Raw genomic sequence first — 508 nt, 5'->3', positions numbered from 1 at the left:
TGGACCTATTGCTGCACATGTTTTTGTGGTAGAATTTCAGAAGAGAAGCTTATCACATACACACCTACTTCTAATATTTAAAGAAAGTAATAAGATATGATTAGCAGATGAGTATGATAGATACATTAGTGCAAAAATCCCTAATGATGTCACACATGCAGAGGGCATTAGTTATCAGGCAGATGATGCATGGACCTTATGGGGAGAAACATAAGAGCAGCCCATGTATGAATGATGGACAGTGTAAATTTCACTATCCCCGAATATTCAATGAAAAAGCAAGACAAGGAAAGCATGAATACCCGATTTACAAAAGACGAAACGATGGGAAAACAAGTGAGATCTGTAGCATAAAGATGAATAACTAATAAGTGATACCTTATAACCCTTATTTGTTTATGCGATATAATTTCCATATTAATATTGAAGTATGCTCAGGAGTTAAAGCGATAAAGTTATATATATATATATATATATATATTTATATATATATATATATATATATATA

This window comes from Solanum pennellii, chromosome 11, assembly GCF_001406875.1.
Source record: "Solanum pennellii chromosome 11, SPENNV200".
Lineage (NCBI taxonomy): Eukaryota > Viridiplantae > Streptophyta > Magnoliopsida > Solanales > Solanaceae > Solanum > Solanum pennellii.
The sequence above is the reverse complement of the archived record's forward strand: the minus strand, read 5'-3'. Positions refer to the sequence as shown.